The sequence below is a fragment of the Crocodylus siamensis genome, chromosome 2 (assembly GCF_052110815.1).
Source record: "Crocodylus siamensis isolate JL-2025a chromosome 2, ASM5211081v1, whole genome shotgun sequence".
NCBI lineage: Eukaryota > Metazoa > Chordata > Crocodylia > Crocodylidae > Crocodylus > Crocodylus siamensis.
In genome coordinates, this window is record NC_143396.1 from 105,937,859 (window position 1) to 105,957,497 (window position 19,639).

Below are 19,639 nucleotides of genomic sequence, written 5' to 3' on the forward strand. Positions count from 1 at the left end.
GTCTGTCATATGGATCTCAGTGGACATGGTAGCTGGGCTCTGGAGTTCCCATCTCTTTCCCCAGATGGAAAATCCAGTCTAGAAACCATTCCTTGCTTGACAGCTTTGGTGAGATGATTCCATCATAGGATCACATTCTATTTTACCACTTGGGGCTAGGTGTCATTCTTCAGGGAAGAGAATTAGAGCTTTTGTCACAGCATATTTCTCTTGTTTCACTTAACATCTACTCACCTTTTGGTATTAAAAAGAAAAATACAAACTGATAAGGATATCCCCAGGCAGAGTTTTCATGCTACTCAAGACAGTCTCTGTGGTTGCAAAGATCCTTCAATAATCTGTCAAAAACTGACATCACTGTGTAAAGAGCTGTTCATTTCTATATCTCATTTTGGATGGATGTACGTGCCACTTTTATATCCTTCAGCTCAGTATAACATTTGCCCTTTCATGTTCTCAGCTTAAGCCACTGGGAATTCAAAGCTATTTCAAAGCATAATTATACCAATCTGCATATAAAAGGCTGTATGTCCTACAGAGGGTTCAGCAGAAAAAGCAAACTCTCTGAAAGAAGAAAATTAGAAGTAAATCCCACAACTAAGATTCAGTAAAGTTAATACATTTTTCATCTGATGTGAACAGTCTGTGGATTTGTAAAGCCACTGGAAAAGTACCTAAGCCACTGCTCTCAGTCAGTCTTATATAAAAATGTAGCCATTACAAGAGCCCCTCAGCTTGTTCTCACTTCTTTACTGACCTTCAGGGCACGCTAATAGGCCTATTTGTTTAACCTAGCTTTGAGAGCCCTGCTGTTTCTTGCTGCTGGGGTAATGTCGGTAGTTTTGGAAGGAGTGACCTATTTCATCATCGCTTATTTAAGAATTGTCCAGGAACAGCTAGAACAAATGACATGGTCTTTTTTTTTTAACCGATATCTAAAAAAGTCAGACTAAATCCATAAAATAATGAATGTTTTCCACAATAGCTGTTGATGCTACTTTATTTATCATTTGTTTTCACAACTATTTTGACCTGATTGGAAATACCATTATGTCCTATTATTACAGCAATTGAGATACATAAATTATAATCATAAATGTTGCCACATAATAAGCTAATACCCAGGGAAAAAAATTGATTTGTCATACTGCCAAAATCTACCAGGCAAAAATCATGAGTCACCCCCCTTAAATCATGAAAATGGCTTAAAATTCATTAGATTTACACAACAAAAAAACCCAACCCATTTGGGGTTGTTTTTCTTTTCCTCCTGCATTTTGCACTAGGGGATGCTCTAGTCACTTTTGTCCAAGCTTTTTTATTTAACTGTGATAGTAAGAAACATACTTTTTTAAAGTTAAGGCTGACAGTTTTGTATCTCAAAAGACTTCAGGAGTTGCAGTGTTAAGAAATATACCAAGCAGTGTGATTCACAGTAAAATCAAGAAATTTTGTCATGTAGATTTCGCAGACTACAGCAACAAAAGCAGTTCCTTCTTTTTATTCCTTTGCTTTTCCTCTTCTCTCATTCCATTCTCCATTCCTCTTAGAGCCTTCTTGTCCCATTCTGCTTTTTAGCACTCTTCCTTGCTTCCTCTCATATTCATGTTTCCTCAGCCCCTTTCATCTTTTCACCTTCCCTCTTTTATAAATTCGGGATTTATGGCTTGGCCTTCCAAAGGAGCCAAAAGATGTTGTTAACTAAGTCACACTGAGTTTCCTTAGAAAATGCCAGAAAATAACTAGATCATATTCAAATGAGCATCCCTTGAGGAAAGCAATCAAATCACATACTGTTATAGAGCTGTATTATTTTGTTATATACAAATGGCTATCATCCCTCACAACAATCTTAAAACTAGCAATGGTAGCAAGAAGTCTCCCATGAACCTCCTCAGAACCAGGTACCTATTCCTTCCTTTATGGGTCAATATGTGACCCAATTTTCAAGAAAGGGAGGAGGGAGGACCCAGGTAACTATAGGCCTGTAAGCCTCACCTCAGTGCTCGGGAAGATTTGGAGAGAATCATCAAGGAGCACATCTATGGGAGGCCTGCAGGGGAGAACATGCTCAGAGGCAATCAGCATGGGTTCATCAAAAGCAGGTCCTGCCTGGTTGCCCTTTATGACCAGATGACTAAATCCTTGGATGATGGTGTCACCATGGACAGTCTTTCTAGACTTTAAGAAGGCCTTTGACACTGTCTCTCACCCCATCCTCATCAATAAATTAAGTGACTGTGGCATTGATGCTTACACAGTTGGATAGGTAAAAAATTGGCTGATGGGGCGCAGCCAGAGAGTAGTGGTAGATGGGTTGTACTCAACCTGGCGAGATGTGAGTAGTGGGGTACCCCAGGGCTTGGTCCTTGGGCCCGCGCTGTTTAATATCTTCATCAGTGACTTGGATGAGGGAGTGGACAGCACGCTATCCAAGTCTGCTGATGACTCTAAGATGTGGGGCAAGGTGGACACACTTGAAGGGAGAGAGAGGCTGCAAATAGATTTAGACAGACTACAAAAGTGGGCAAATGAGAATAGGATGGGGTTCAATGTAGACAAATGCAGGGTGCTGCACCTTGGGAGAAGGAATCCACAGCATACATACATGTTGGGGAGTTCCCCTCTTGCAAGCACAGAGGCAGAAGGGGTCTTGGAGTCATTATTGACTCCAAGATGAACATGAGCCGCCAATGCCAGAGCGCAGCCAGCAAGGCCAGCCATACCTTGTCATGCATCCAAAGATGCATCTCAGGCCGGTCCAGAGAGGTGATCCTCCCCCTCTATGCGACTTGGGTAAGGCCACAGTTGGAGTACTGCGTCCACTACTGGGCATCACACTTCAAAAGGGATGTGGCCAGCCTGGAGAGGGTTCAGAGGAGGGCAACCCACTTGGTGAGAGGGCAACAGGGCAGGCCCTATGAGGAGAGACTGAGGGACCTGAGCCTGTTCAGCCTCAGCAGGAGGTGGCTGAGGGGGGACCTGGTGGCTGCCTACAAACTCATCAGGGGAGATCAACAGCAAACAGGTAGAGTCCTTTTCTCCCCAGCATCACCTGGGGTAACAAGGAACAATGGTAATAAGCTGATGGAGAATAGGTTTAAGTTAGAGATCAGGAGGCAATATTTTACAGTTAGGGTGGCCAAAATCTGAAACCAACTTCCCAGGGAAGTGGTCCTCACCCCTACCTTGGGCAAATTCAGGAGGAGTTTGGATGATCACCTGTCTGGGGTCTTGTGAACCCAGCATTCATTCCTGCCTGTGGCAGGGGGTCAGGCTAGATGATCTGTTCAAGTCCCTCCTGATCCTAGGTACTATGAAACTATGTGGACAAGAACCCTCCTGCCTCATAGTCTAGAGAAGTATTTTCTAGTCACTTTGGGTGGCTGGAGCCATCTTCAGAGAGCCCAAAACTGTTTTCAATAGGGAAATCACACATTTGAAAATGTATGTCCTGGCTGCTGTGAGATGAGTGGTTCCTCTTCTCATTCTATAGAAGATTGGAGCTATTGCTGAGAAAGCAGAGATAAGCAAATTTGAGTTAAACATGCCTAAAAGGAAAACCTGGCTGGGACCCCAATCAGGTGGAGGAAAAGGTAGAACTGGGGAAATAAATAAATGAAAAGGAGTTTTTTTTGTACTTTAACATTTTACTAATGTAATGGATGCCTCCTAACAGTTATCTACTCTGTCTGGATTGTACTCCTTTGGGGCAAGTATTGTCTCTATTATTTGCACATTGCCGGCATAAGGGGATCTCTTGATAGTACTATAATAATAATAGTAACAATAACAGCAATAGCAAATCACCTTTATCATTAAGACAAGCTTGAAAATGTGAAACTGAACATAATCAGTTCCTATCAGAACCAATCTATTGGTAAAAAGTACCAGTATTATAATCACATGCTCAGTAATAAGTTTACAAGTAAAAAAGAAGGAATTTTATTTCTTCATTGAGTCCTGTTTTTTAAACAAATGCATAGTTAGTTACTTCTTGCTTGGAAATGCTGTAATTTGCTTTTATTTCAGAAATCCTGTATAGTTTAGAAAATGAGTAACTTAAGGCTTTTAGCACAGAAGTGTTGCAGCATATGGTAATCCCAGTCCCAAACACCAAAATGTGCCTGTCTGTGCCAGCTCTTAATTACTAGCTCATTAACACTCAGGTGTCAATTGCTGGTGGCAAAGGCAATACTCAGTTGGCCTGGTTTCTGTCATGCACAATGTAATTAAATTGACCTCAGCAAAAGGAGCCCAGTAGTTGCTTGATACCACTTGGACATTGGTTTCAGGCACTAATCACAAAAGTGTAATTTAGTGAATCACACAGTGTAATGAGGGAAAGACTCTGGAGAGTAGCAAATTGTACTTGCATATGTAATAATGACTTTAAGGACAATTAGAGAAATAATCACTGCTCTGTTTTGTTCCAAGCTAATAATGAACTATGTAACTATTTGAGTGTGCAATGTTGATCTAAAACTTTAGCAGATATATAGGATTATCATTTAAAAAAATGTTAACAGTATATTAATAAAAAAGAATGAAGAATTGTAATATTAAGGTCAAACCCCTGACTGCAGTATTAAGTTCTGTAAAGTACTGACTGTATGGAAAGTCTTTGAGTAGTCCATAATGCATCAAGTCAATTTAGGGGCCGAGCATACTTTACTAATCTCCAAAGGGTATGGACAAATATATGTCTGTAGCAGCTTTAAAAGGGGAGCTGATGCACTGGACTGCACAGTAGTTATGAGGCTGTAACTTCTGTGCATGAGTCTGTAGCAAACTCACTCCAACTTTAACACTGGCACAATTACAAACGAGAACTTGTCATTCCTTTCATTGTGCCCATATACATGGAAAATGGGGCATATTTAGAGGTGTTGTGAATATATCACTTTCTGCTTCAGTATGTAGGATCCTTGTTATCATAATATGTCACTATCTCACTATGATTAATATATTTTATTTTACAAATACCTGTGAGGTTGGAAAGTATTGTCTAATTTATAAACAAAGAACTGAGGTACAGAGAGGATTAAGTGCCATATCCAATAAAACAAAGCATACATTGACTTAAAGAAGGATTTAGGCAGAACTGAGGCACCTAAATCCAAAATTGCGATTAAAAATAAATAAATTAATTAAAAAGTCTAGTTCAGTTGTTCTCTAAAAATCAGTAAGCATCATGATTACCATGAAGGTTCCCTAGCCACCTAAAAACCTACTTATGTGCATTCCCAGAACTATCCCAGTGTAAGTGACCTGATGCTAAAACCTGACCAGAATTCAGAAATTCAGTTTTCCTTTGTCTGTGTCTCCTGAGAGGCCCAGTCTAGTAGGCATTCTCAGGGTACACACACTGATATGGCTGAGCCTCTTAGAAAAGACATTTGTGTACATCTTCCTTTACAGCACCATGGTGGTAGTGGCTATATAATAGCCTAGAAATTAGAACATCTGTTCTAGAAATGGGAGACCCCTAGGGTGTAGACACCAGTGACAATTTTTGCCTGATCTGGCCACAGAAAACAGTCTATAGCTGTGACTAAACACAAGTACGGGGTTGCAAACAGCTTAAAAAATGGCCGATTGGGTGAAAATTTGACCCCTCATTGCATGAGGTATTAGATAAAGATGTTACAAAATGTAGCACCTTTTGTAACTTGTGTCTGTGGAGCTCCCAGCCTGTTGCTGTTTTCAGAATGGGAATAGGGAAAAGCAGTAGAGGGAGTTCCATCTGTGGGGTTTTTCAGCCCACCCTGGAGGGTGGGATGGGTATATTGCAGCTCCCCTGAGGTGGAGTGCGGGCTCCAATTCACCCACCCCACCCTTCAGCACCAGCTGAAGCCCCAAGAATGAGTTCCCTCTGCTGCCTTTCCCCCTCCCATTCTGAAAACAGCAAGCACAGGCAGAGAGCCGTGGCTATTACTATAGAAACCTGGCTTCAGGCTCCCAGCAGGAATTAGGTTCCCATCCCCTCCAGAAGCAACAGTGAACTTCTGTTTGGTCTGGGGTAACACTGTAATTCAGAATGATTTGCAAAAATCATTCTGAGTTACAGCTGGGAGTCGCACTACTGTCTGCACCCCTAGATTCAATTCCCCTTCTGGCTGAGGAATTCCACTTCTAATCCCACTCCTTAGCAGGCTGAGCCTCAACAGCAGGAAGAGCTGCCTCAGCTGAGCCACTTGCCTCCACAACCTCAGCCTCCTCTGAGGTGCTGCTTTCTGGAAGGAGACCTGGGTCTAGAGGACACTTGAGGGGTGTGGAGCACAAACTCTGAATCCCCCTCGGTCCCTAGAATTGCTTGAGCTAGTGTGCTCAGTGTCCCTGCTTCCAGCTCCAGCTCCTCCTCTGACAGTGGGAGGCTCATGCTGAGAGCTGAAATTGGGGTCGAGGAGACAGTGATTCCACTGCTGGTGCCTACTTCTGGACTGAGTGGAGCTGGTGCAGGTGCAGGGATGTGAGGTGTAGACACTGCTCCCACCTCCTTGTTTCCACTGGCAGCACTGATGTCATGGCTGCTTGGGAAGAGAATGCGTCTGTGTTTGGGGAGGGGCTTGCAGCTCTAGCACTCCCCCTACCCCCTCTCTGTCCCCTGCCAGAAGACCTGGCACGTGCCTTTCCAGCACGCTTCATATTTATCTTTCCTGAGCTGCAAAAGGTCTCTCTGTTTGTGTCAATCCTTTTTGTATTGTGTGTTTTATTCCCTGTGTTGAGTTCATGCACTGGACTCTTCTTTGATTGTTCACTTCAATGTTAAGAGTTATGTAAAAATTGTGTACCATCTCTCTGTCTGTCTTCTTCTCCTATGAATATTGGATTTTTCTTCTTTATATTGTGTGTGCATGTGCAATTTGTGTGTCTCCCTGCACAGTGATGGATCACACTGGCAGGGAAAACACAGCTTTCTTTTTTCAAAGTTTGCAACAAAAAAAAAGAGCAAATATAAATTCAAAGAAATGAACTGAATAGTAATAGTAACTGAATAGCTAAGCTAAGATAAGCTAAATCCTACCCAATCCTTTCTAACAACCAAAAGGAGCAGGCAAGTTCAACTACTAAATAAAGCAAGCAATCTGAAATGCTTGAGTTTGAGGATTCTTTTCTCATGGAGCTCCTGAGAGGGAACAAGCTAGGAAAAGGCACAGCACACCTCCAAACAGAGGCTTTTATGCTGTTTCTAGGTCCTTCCCTCCAGATGCTGTCATTGGAAAGGCAGAGAAATCCTTCTCACTGGCCACCTATACATGTCAGTCTTCCCTCCCAGCTCCCCCTCCCCACCCCCCCACTCTCCCTCCCTCTTTTAACTTTCACTTTCAGCGTCCAAAGCATCCAAAGCATCTGTAGCATTTCTGAAGTACTTTGGGGACTCCGAACTGCTTCAGACATCTTAACTAAGCTCGCGCTTCGCTCTGGACATGCTGCTTTGGATGCCAAAGTGTCCAAAGCAGCCCCAGATCCAAAGTGTAATCTGAAGCCTCGCACAGCCCTAGTTCTTAGTGCTGATTCTCTGAATATGGGACATATATAAAATCAATTCTATAATCATGGTGAATGGTTAAAAAAATTCATGCCAAAGACTGTAGCTCATCTACTGAATAGTTATTGAACTGGGAAAAGAACAAAGGGGAAAAAACTCTAGTTCCTTGAGAATGATGTAAACAGATTTGCTGACAAGCTTATGCAAAATATGTAGAAGAGAGAAATCATTTCTAGAGGTGTTACAAACTCTAATGAATAGATGAAAGTGTTTTGTCGATGATGTGTTTATTAAAGATTGTGAATTCTAGGGGAAGTGATCTATCTAGCAGTAGGAGAACAATGTTATGCACAGATTATGAACAAAAAGGAGGAAGCTCTCTTGAAGAGTGGCAGGCAGTCAAGGAAAGATGTTTTCTAGTGAAGTGCTAACAGATGCAGCAGGTGGGACTGTGGCAGTTGAAAGGGGCCCCATCTACAAATAAAAGAGATTCAGCCCCTTTTGCTTCCTGAATAAGTTTCCATCTGGAAAACAGTTCTCCGTATGGGTTGAATAAACTAACAGTTAAAAGGGCGAAAACACCTCAAACTAAATCTCCTAGTAGATACTTGCAAACTAATCCTGCATTACTTAAAAAAGAATGATTGCATTTCTGAACAATCTACAATGAGATCAGGAGACTGGGAGTGTTGTGGCAGAGGCAGGGTCTAACAATTTTTTAATTATATTAAAACATGTAATAGTCAGCTTTTCAGAGATACTACATATCTCTGGTTCCCCTTGACCTGGATGGCACCTGGGAGCACTCATCACATATTAAAATCAGGCATTGTAGACACATGAAATGCTTTAAAATAAAATATAGCTAAAACGTATTCAGCAAGTACTAGTAAATCAAGCCAATGTTTAGCAGATTTCTTGGGCTGTGGGTTATGAGTGAACTTTTCACAGACCAGTACTAAGACCAGATTCAGTTGCCACAAAAACTCTTTACTCTGGGCATGTCTCCACAAGATGCTACTATGCACTTGTATAAACAAGTACTAAGTGAATACACAGTAACCCAAGCTACCACGCAGTAACAGCAACAAATGCTTTTTTGTGATACCACTGCATAGTAGCCAAATACTACTGTGCAATCAGTGTCTTGTGTAGATGTGTCCTCTGTGCAGCTCTAAACCCATTCACCACAAAGGTAGGCACACAGGAAGAGAACTGAGTGCTTTAAGTAAAAGGGCAGTATGGTGAAACCCTTGTGCATAGACTTCAATCCCAAGGTAAGCAGCTGCATCAGTTTGTTCATTATAATGTTTGTAAGAGAGCCTAGAGGACTATACACAGACAGTTGGATTAGTTACTCATGACTTTAATAGAACATCTTTCATCCATGGACCTCAGATTGCTTTTCTGCGGATATGCAGGACTTCCTGGTACAAGTTCCAAGATAACAGTTGATAGAGCTTGTGCTATGGAGCTTTAGTTTTCCATTCTTTTTATACTGTATTCAATAATGGGTTATATTTTCTACAGGAAAATACTTTTTGTGATTAACACTTTTTATTCTCTTTTCTAAGAAATCATGAAAGGATTGATATTTTTTCTTTCTTAAATGCAGACTTCAGGCCAGATTCTCAGTGCTAGAGGCTGTTGTTTGGAGATACTTCCTTACTTAGACTACAGGTTGAAAATTAGGAGATGGTACTTCAGCTAAGCTAGTTAGAGAAATCAAGGGGCTGCAGAGGCTTGCCTGTAGCTCCATGGATAAGGTTAATTGTTAGTTCTTATTTATGAATGCATGTACTTATTGAGCCTAGTGACATTGAATGAACAATGAGTTCATAGCAGATGTTTAGACTGATGCAAAGTGTCCTTTGTGCTTCTTTGATGCTTGATCTTCTCTGTGGATGTTTGAGGAGTGCTGGAAAAATGTTCTGAAATATTACAACTTCCAGTGGCCCCAAGAGACAGGAATCAGTGAGACAGAAAGAAACCCCTTATCCTTTGTCACACCTGCTAGATTGGTAGGGAAAGGAAAGGGTGGTGTAGGAGGCACAAAAGAAATTTTATGTCATTAGAAGATCTCCTTACCTTGAGTTGGTATCCTTTGATCATCCATGACAGTTAAAGCCCCCCAGACCATTAGAGTATTTATTCTTTTGGTTGAGTTTTTCATCCCCCAATTCCAGCCCCATATGCCAGTTAAAAGAGCTCTCAAGCACAAGTGTAATGTCCAGGAATATTAAAAGCTCCTGGGAGACCCAGGGGATAATTCCTCCTGCACAGCACCAGAAAAGGCCAAATTCCAACATCCCCACACTGGCTTAAGAAGGCATTCAGTGGACAAATATGTAATTAGGAGAAGCTTTAACAGGGAACAATGAGCTCATAGTGCACTCAAGAAAGGTTGCTCATTGCTTTATACCATTTACGCTACCCGGGTTACCATATTTCCAGTTTCAAAAAAGAGGACACCTGGGTGTGGGAAATAGGGTGTGAGAGAAGAGGGAGTTTGGGGGGGAAGGGGTATATAATGGGGGGACAGTAATATGTAGATGCTCTGCCCCTGCCTTTCACTTTCAAGCCATAACCCCCACAAGCCCTGCTGCTGCCCCTCACTCCTGACCCATTCTACCCTGCCCCTCCCTGACCATGGCACCCCTCATTCCCAACCCGCAGCCCCAAGCAGTTCCTCGCTTGGGCAAACCTGAAGTGCTGGGAAAAAAGCAGAGGCAGAGCAAAATCCCAGACATTTGCTTGTATTTCAAAAACCTGCCCAGACAGAGGACCCAAAAAAAGGACATGTCCAGGAAAACCCAGTCAAATGGTAACTCTACACTACAGGTCACAGACAAGGCCAAAAACATTTTTTTCTTAACACTCTTTTAGCTCCTTCTTTTGCTGGGATATGAGTTCCACACAGTGCAATTTATAGTCACAACATCATTTTCATCATTTATTTATTATATATGGCCACTTGACTATAAAAATTAAGTTCCATAGTAATTGCAATTGTTTTCACTATTTGGCTAAATTAGTCTCCTTTCAATGGACCTCATAGGGCAAGATTCTCATCTAGATTAAATGAGAAATACGCTGATTTACATGAGCTGAGAAAATGGCCTAACATCATATGGTTAGGATTTTGCCCAGGCGAGAAATTTAAACTAAGCTAGCATTTCTAGAAAAGTTCTGTAATTGACTGTATTTCCATATAAAGACTGTTTCCATTTCTCTTCTGCTATTATTTCATTCTATTTGTTTAAAGAGAAACTCTCAGACCAATTAAGCAAATGCATAATACAGGGTTTTGCTTGTTTGTTTGTTTGTTTGCTTGTTTCCATGTTTGCATTTGTTTTTTAGAAGAATAAAACAAAACTGAAAAAGAAAAGCCCAAAGGATGTTGAGTAATACTAGTGTTCTTGTGAACACAGTTTTTTTGCTTTTTTATTTGGATAACTATTACCCTGCAGTGTTTTCATACCAAATACTACAGCTTTTTGCTAATGCATGATATCCATAAAGTAAAAATATATAGGTATAAAACTCCTTTTTAAATTCTAAGACCAAAAAATCTTGCTTACAGGCGCTCATGAATTTGTCATTTAAAATACTGTGTCAATGAAACCACTGCTTCCTGTAAGCATATGTAAAGATAAGTCATTATCCTCCTTCCAAATCAGTAGAAAGCCTAACAACAGTTTGGCTGCTCATGGCTGCCTACCATGTTAACCCATATTGTCCCATTTTTAACTTGTATACCCCTGTTGTTATATTTTCATCCATCTATTGGCTTTCATCTTATATTGTAAGTTCTTGTAGACAGACTCTGTGCTTGTACAATACATAGTATAAAAAGATCCTGGTCTATGACTGGGGTTTATAAGCAGCATGGTAACAGAAATAATTAATAATATTCAATGTACATGTTTTATTCTAACTGTAGCTAATTGATCTTGTTGCTGTGACCCTTGTTTCTGTAGCATTATACAGTAAGCATACCCAATGGACATTGAATACAACTGGCATAGAAATGGATGATAGTTATATTGACTGTTCTGCATCACCAAAGCATGGATACATTGTGGGGAAGGGGAGGAAGGGGGCTGGGGGGAGAATGAGCAAAAGAGTGAGCCACCTGAATTCTGTATGTCAGACTCTGTGGGTGTGTCTACATGTGCTTTTATGTGTGCCTAAACTTAATGTGCATTTGCCTAATGCGCATGAAGGCAATTTAGACACTCATCTACATGTGCATGTGTTAAGGCGCATGAACTTGGTGTGCAGACTGACTTGAGACTAAAGTTAGTCCCAAGTCAGTTGAGATACACTGTGTTAGTGTGCCTTAGCACATCTATACATGCATTAAGGCACGTTAGCTATTTGCACCTAAATCTGGAACCTGTTTTTGCAGCTTTTGCTGTAATCAAATATAGGCACAAATAGCCTAAAATCACCATTTTTAAGGCACATTAAGGGCACACACCTTAAATAAGCATGTGTAGACATGTCCTGTATGTCCCATGGGCTCATTTTACCACTGTATAAAATCTACAGACAAGGAAGCAAAGAGCTAGCCCAGTCTCCTAAAACAGTAAATGAGACAGATATCTCACTGACTTCCAGCTGGACTATTTGTGGAAATATGATAATTCTGGAACCTTTCAAATAATCCAGACTATGTGAAAACCTGAACTCATGGATATATTTTGATAATCAGCCAATGTTAATATGAGTAAATCAGTCCCAGTGATGCATACTATTCAAATCAGATTCTTATACTGGCCTAATCACAATAGTAGCTGAACACTTTTTATTATTACATTTAATGTCATGACTAATATCTGTTAGGTATTAACGATCTCATAGATCCAGTGAGTCCTCTAAGACTTACAGACTTTCAGGAAGTAGCTTTTCTGTCTGAAATAAAAAGAGACTGGCATAGAATTGCTTTGAGCCCTGTCATAACAGCACCATCAAGGAACCCAGCTGCTCATGAGTCTTATTTTATTTTATTTACATACTGCTAAGCCTGATCAACTTGTGAAACAGAAACCACTGAATTACCTGCCAGACCTTCATGACAACCATCCATATTGCAATTGCTCCTTATTTTTTCAACAGGAAAATAGTTCTCATTCTGGTGCTTGGACACAGCCAGACTGGAATAAGATAGCCTATGGATTAAGAAATGTGACAATCAGCATCCTTCTATACCATGGGTGCAGTTCCTTTAAACACCAGTAGGTATATCACAGTACTTTGTGAACATTTCTCTTAACGCAATTTGGGATTCTGGGATATCTACCCATAATGCACTGTTTTTTATTAACGGAATATCCTGCCATGTAGACACAAGCATTGCACCTAGTGCAAGAATAGGAACTGTTCAGCTTTCATGTGAATTCACTGAACATGTCTTTTGAAACATTTTCCAAGGCTATATTGGTGTTGGGGTCCTTTTTTTATTATTCAGAAGCCCAGTAGTTAGTAAATTCACTCAGGTGGGAGATGTGAGCTCCATCCCATCCCCTGTCTGAGAGAATATGAACCACATTTTCTACTGCCCAGCAGAGTGTTCTCACTATCATGGATATTCTAACATATGACTTCTTCATGTTTCCTGAGAACTTCCACTTTGTATAACATATATAAATATTCATTGGCCTGGAGACTGAGAATGACTATGTGTTAGTCACTGGGGCCATAGAAGGGTGCATGCCTTCCAGGCTCTTTTCTGGTATATTTTTCATTATTTATGCAATGTAGAATATTCCATACCAAGAATGCCATATAGCTTGGTGAGTAGGACACTTTAATGGGAGATGGCGGTTCAGTGACCTCAGGAAAAAGAGGGAATTGAACTCAGACATCCTACATCTTCAGTGAGGTTCCTAACAACTGAACCAAAACGGGGACACTTCTTGATTCCCTCTGCTGTCCAAATGGCATCTACCCAACCACATAAATGTTGTTTGAAATCTTATCTCATGTGCAAAGCAGACACACAAATGGCCAAGTGTTCAGTAGGCTGTGCTCTGAGTGGACAGGGATGTGTGTTATACATGTGTAACTGGGAGAGTGTATATTCCAAACTGCAACTGGGAAGAAAATCCATGAGCAGCAGGTATTAGATGAAGGGATTCCATAGTTTAGTCCAGGGTTTTCCAACTTCTGAGTGGCCATGGGTCACAGCCTGTATGGGTTACTGGGCCCCCCTAGCATGTGAACCTGAAATGGGCAGCATGACCCCCCACAACTGCTCTTTGGTCAGACTGGAACCCCCCATAAGGGCTGCAAGCTCCCCAGACCCCCACAGGTGGGGGTAGGAAGCATAACATACAGGGGCGATCGGGATCCTGGGGACCCCAGCAGCAGGAATAGCTGGAGCAGGAGCAAAGGGAGAAGTGGTGGCTGGGTGGGAGCCCACAAGCCAACTGGTGGCCTGAAGGCCACCAGCTGGACAGCCTTGGAGTATGTATAAGCATTACATTTACATCTCCCTAATTGATCTTAGGGCAATATAAATGGCTGGCTTTGCAAGTGTTTTCAGGGCTTAGATAATCCTAAAAATGACATGCCTGATCAGACGAGAACTAACTTAAGATTGGCATCAGTTCACTGATCTAAAATGGATTAACCCAGCCTACAGTGACATAGTTTGTTGCTATGGTGATATAGCACTGGTGGGCACAAGCCTTGATGCCAAAACATTGTTGTAGTGACACACTACCTTGCTATAGCATGCCACTACAGTGACGTAGCTGCTAAAAATAACTGTGCCACCAGGACAGAAAAGTAATGGCCATTACTGCTTCATTGTTTAGTACTTCCTAAAGCAAGTACTAAATGATGGTTCAGTAACAACTCTACCATGGGAGGTACATGTAGACATGCCTACTAAGTATCTTTTGGGCAAGGAAATTGAAATACGAATCTGCCCTTTCATCTTTCAACATCTTGATAATCTAGCTGTTCATTTCCTTTAATTCTCTTACATGTAGCTAAGAATGTTTCTTTTGAGACAAAATGAGGTTTTAAAAATTCTACTTATCAATGCTTTTAATGTTAGGAAATGACAGAATTCGGTTTGCCTGAACTCGTATGTTTTTCCCCTTGTGTATGTGGATTATGCTAAAGTTTTCATTATGGGTGAATTATATTTTCCTTCATGCACCTAAATGGCAGGTTTCTAGCCATGTGAGCAATTTTGACCCTACTTCTTGGCATGAATAAATATATGCACATAGACTGTGCATGAACAGTGAATTGGCCAGGCACATACACGTGTACCTGAATGCAAATCCCAAAAGTCAGGGGGAGGAAAACCTTCTATCCAATCTTTTCTGGCACTTGTTTGAAGTTGAGTCACTGCTCCTTGCATTTAATAGTCTTTGGATAAAATGGATAAAGAAGAGTACAGTCAGAAAGTTTGTCTCTCATTAGAAAGCAAATGTCTAGACTAGAACCTAGGTTATGCTGTTTCTTGGCACCAAAGTCACCCCACTGAGCCAACTACTCTCCAGCTTGCCTTTATCCTCTTGGCCTCACATGCCTTGATTACCCAAAAAGCCAGTTTCAAAGGAGGAAAAGAAGCTATGAAGAAAGGACTAGAGAATGAATTACCTGGGACATGTCAGTTAGACTGTTGTTCTGGGCAGTCAGAGAGACATGGATCTCCAGTTTCCTGGGCAAAAGATGTGTGGGCAGAGATGTGGTGCTATAGATGGGTACTTGGGTGAATGTAAATCCTTTAACCATTTTGCGTTTGGGGCTAAGAGGCTGGGGAAGGGCACTCCTCCTTTGCCTAACACCTATTGTGAGTTTCTAGCCAGCTGTATTCTTGGGACTTGGGACTTAGATGTACATGCACTTCCAGAATGGGCGTGCATAGATAGCTATGTCCATGCCTGGCCAGCATGTAGCCTATTGTGAATGCTCAGTCTATGTACTCATGCTTACGTATCCAGAGTATAGTGATAATAGATACTAGATATGCAACCTGTGCGTAAGTGCCAAAATCATAGCTTATATAGCTAGAAAGCTGTCATTTAGGAACACAAAGTGAAATACTACACTGACCCCAAACCCTATCTTACAATACAGGATGGCTAGGGAAATATGTAATAATTCTACATATTTACCTTCATCTTTAACATGTGTTGTTATACCTTTGTTACTGATATGCTTTGCCGTGGTGTGCCTTTCCAAATTCTTCCTCGACTTTTGTTATGAAGCCCAACATAGTATCTGAATAGCTTCCAAATGTTAATGAGGCAAGGAAATATTATTATCCCTGTGTAACAGACAAGAAATCAAGACACAGGAAGACTAAGGCCAACATTTACACATCCATTGACTTTTGATGTCTCAGTGATGTGGGAATCAGTTTGACACAGGCAGTGCCTGATTTTCCCAAGTTCTTATGCTTCTGAGCATTTCATTGACTTAAGTTGTGAATGATTGGTACTTCTGAAAACCAAACTGTAAGAATATATTTACACAACACAGTGTAGTACCATGCAGAACTAGCTTAGGTATAAGAAGCAGGACAGCTGTCAGTGTAATGCTCTGCCCAGACTAATTAGACCGTCTGGTAACAAGCTAGCTTGGGCATCTTTCCATAGTACTGTGTTATTATATCATGTAAACATACACGATGACTGTGCTAGCTGGTCACAATAGTAAACTGTGAGCGAGTCTGAGGGAGAAGTATAACACAGTAAACCAAGGAGTTGCATATACTGGAGTGGCCCATTTTATGAATTGCATAAATATGCACATGGATTTCTATGATAGCTCCTAAGGTAACGTATCTCCTGTATCTCCCATTGTTTGTTTGCACAATGACTCAAGTAATGTATCTCCCACATGCCTAAGTTAAAAATCTTGCAATCTTAAAAACTCCTGCTTAGCTTCAGCCCAACCCTGGAAGATGCCTAATCCTATGGTATGCTCATTCTCATAATGCATGCTTATTCTATATGCACTAGTTGCTGAACCAGAAGTAGCATAATCACCTTAGTGTGGTAGTACACGTGTGTCAACTTGGTTTGCTAACATTGAGGATGTGATGCATTTCTTTTTCTTTCATGGCAAATGGCACATTTTTTTCACTACCATTGTTTTTTGGAAAGAATTAAATATTTTCAGTGCTGAGCAACCATAGAAACTTGTGTCCAAGATGGTTAAAGTCATAAAAAACTGAAAACAAGGATATAATAAAAATATAAGGTAACTCTAATGTACATTTCCACAGTGTAAATGTTGTTCCTACTACTTCTATAATTATGTTAGTAGAAACAGAGGACAAGTTAGACCGCTGTATTTTTAACTGTCCTCAGTGACGGAAAAGCAAAAAGTAAATATTCAGCATTCATGGTGAAAAGAAAATTAGATTGTTAACACTGTAAAAAGCTAATGGTCTGAGGTGACAGGAATAACCGACATAAGAAAATCTGTAACTAATTTGATTTTTAACCTGGCACTGCTGTTTTAATATCCACTACACTTTGTTTTATTTACACCATTTAAAACAGGATTTTTTTTTGGATGCCTTACTTCTCCAGAGGCCGAGAGAGGTTATAATATTACTGTAATATATGCTGTATTATGTCTTTAGACTGTATTAATTAACTACCTTCTCTCTCAGAGTTCCTCTTTCCTTTGTTGACAGTTATAAATACAAATCAGATCAAGCCTTTTCACAAAGCTGAATGTCTCTGAGTTCTAAGGGCACTCTTTAGCCTCATTTTCAGAGGCAAGAATGCTTGCTTACTTTTTTAATTTTTTGAAGATACACTAAGCCACAACAAACACTTTACTGGCACAGTGAACTCTCTGTTTCTTGTGATATTTATGTTGTGGAATAAAAGGCTATTTAAATACAAATGAATGCTATCCATGAAAACAGTAAAAGTAGAAATAGAGAGTGATCATTTTTTTTCCTCTTTATAATAAACACCTCCATAAAATTATTTGTTTTAGGTAGTCTGCTCTCAACTACATAAACATGCATCAGAAGTAACGGCACTGAAGGAAATGGAATTACTACGGAGCATAATTTAGCTTGCAGGTTTCCCCTCAGCCAGCTGCTAGGGTTTTTTTTATACTGAGTCATAAATGGAAACTTCAAATAACTTGAACAAATGGCTCTGTGCATGTGTCTGTGTCTGTGTGTATCAGTGCATGTGTGTATGTGGACACATTCGCACTAAAGCAGTTCTCAACCTTTTTACACCAAATGTTGCCACAGAATAACTTTGAAATCACTCTCCTGTTCAGCCATAAATGAAGGTAATGCACTTAATAATGTATTTTGAACCCACTTGTGTCCTAAAGATGCATGCACTTAGCTGAACTCATGGAGGTTAAGGCCCAAAACAGTTCCTATTATAATCATTTGCAAAATTTACAAAACATTCATCATTTGGGCTAATATATATTTTATTATTCTTGGCCTCTCTCTGCAGCTTCATTTTTTGCTCTAGTTTGAGCATAATCTCTTCACTGTTTTTATGTTGTTTGTATGTAGGATTAGTGCACTTTTCTCATTAAAAAAAAGAGTCCCTTTTTCTTAAATCGAGACAGAGCTGCACCTGGTATGCTTACAAACTGAAGCTTTGAACATGGAGTTATTTTTTACTGCCTTAGCTTTACCTTGAGACAGAATCTTTGGGATGATCTAAAATAGGACCGTCTGAAAAGTGTATACTGAACATGTACAACAGCATATTTTTTTAGATACATGTGCATGCAGCCCTGGTGATGCATGTCTATTTCAAATGCACTTCTAGTTAAAAACACAGTTAGTTAGGTTTCCCATTTTTGGCTTGAAATAATAACAGCTTCTCTGGAGAAACTTATAAGATATACATGCTAAAAAGTGTGAAGAACCTGAAAATATCTATGACATCAATATTATTTTGGCCATTGCCTTCACTGGGAATAGCTTGGATGCTGAATGCACAGTCAGGGTTAATGAAATGTTCAGGTTGCAGGATCTCAGACCCGTGAGTCTGGAACTTCCATAAGTTAAGGTCAGTGTGGGTACTTTCATTATGCTATACTATTTAAAGTCAGTCCTTTTTAGCTTTTGTATTATAGTTTGCTATTTATGTAAATCAGAACTGAGGTATTGAAATATACAGTTGAGCTATCATAACAGAGCAAACTTCACTTTTGGAACCTTCAGCTATTGAGTGCTTGAGTTCAGAAATGTGTTTTGTTACAAGTGGGATTGCTTACATTTTTGCATATTGCATGCTAACATTTGATATTTTATGTGTTGTTTACCATTTTCCCCTTCAATTCTTGATTTTCATTAAGAATAGCAAACCTTTCACCTGAATCCAGTGTGTCAGTATTGATGCTCTGTGGTTTACCAGATTGACATACAAATGGCACACACATAGTTTACAAACAAATGGCACATTTCTCAGTCCAAGTACAGAAGACAGCATCTCTAGCTTTACCACAGTCCATTTCATCATCACTAAGAAAGATTTCCAGCAGTTAGATCTGTATATAACACTTCTGACAGGAAGCATCTTAAATTACATATTTGCTTTCTCGAGAATTACACCCAAATAGATTTCATTTTTCCTGACATTACAACCAACCTATAATAGCATGAACTTTATTAACAAATTCAAATTTAAAAACAAATTCAGTTCATGAAAGCTGTCCAAGTTTGTTCTTGCCCATTTCTTACATAAAAGATTATCTACAAAGACACATATGCTCAACAACAGATTTCTTATTGTATATCTGTGTGTCGGTGTACCCACATATGTTGATCCAATTTGTACTAAAACAGATTAGTGAGAAAATAAGACAGAAGAGCTTCTGAAGAAGCGTTTGAATTAATGGCTGTGGGGATCAGTGCAACAGATTGAACTTGCAGTTTCGGATTTTCTCTTAGTTGTAATATCAAAACTAAGTCTTACAGACTTGATCATACCATATTTTAAAAAATAATCAAACTCCATTATGCACAGTCATTTACTATTCACTTACGCATTTAGTATTTGCTTAGTTGTTGCTACTCCACAGTAGCACCAGAAAAAATACGTGTGGGGATGCTACTGTGCAGTAACATTACATAAGCAAGTACTGCATGACTGCACAGTAGCATCCCCACACTTTTTT